Source organism: Panthera leo, chromosome E1, assembly GCF_018350215.1.
Source record: "Panthera leo isolate Ple1 chromosome E1, P.leo_Ple1_pat1.1, whole genome shotgun sequence".
Taxonomy (NCBI): domain Eukaryota; kingdom Metazoa; phylum Chordata; class Mammalia; order Carnivora; family Felidae; genus Panthera; species Panthera leo.
In genome coordinates this window covers 34,599,952-34,600,607 of record NC_056692.1, presented here as the reverse complement: position 1 = coordinate 34,600,607, position 656 = coordinate 34,599,952, and positions in this window count along the sequence as shown.

Sequence of the window (656 nt, the reverse complement as noted above, 5' to 3'; positions counted from 1 at the left end):
CTTCACTAGTTGGTTTTGGGGGCAGGGCGGCCATGGGAAATTGGGAATGGGTAGGAAATAAAAGATTAAAGAACAGGTGGTCAGGATATATCGCCCACCTCAAAGAGCTTACACATCAATCCAAGAGACAAACTCCGACACAGATGTGGGTTAATTACCCACCTAGCTCTTGCCGTGGGGGGGGGGGGGGTCTATTGATTTCTATTGGATGTGACCGAACTTGAGACTCAGTCTGGTCTTTCTGTGGCTCACCTCTGTGGGGAGAATACGAGCACATGGATGGAAGAAGTGTGGGGTCCGTATTGCAGTGGCTGTGAGGGTCTGATGGAAGCTCTAACATTCCGTGCAGGTCCTCAGCATTCGAGGACAAGGGCCGAGGTCCAGGGGTGGGGAATGGGGCAGGAGCAGGAGGGGCAGAAGGCAGGTGCCAGCCAGGGCCCTTAAAAAGTGCCAAAGGTCGAACAGGAGAAAGCAAGTTCAGATGTCATGTCCACAGGGCCATGTGGAGGGGCTATAGGAGGAAGAGGACCCAAGTGGCCGTGGAATGGAGTGGGGTCAGCCTGGTCCAGAAGTGAGTGGCCTGGAAGTGTCTGCACAGGACTGCAGAGGTGCTAGCTGTGAGCACGAAAGCCCAGGGTCAGGACAGACACCTTGTA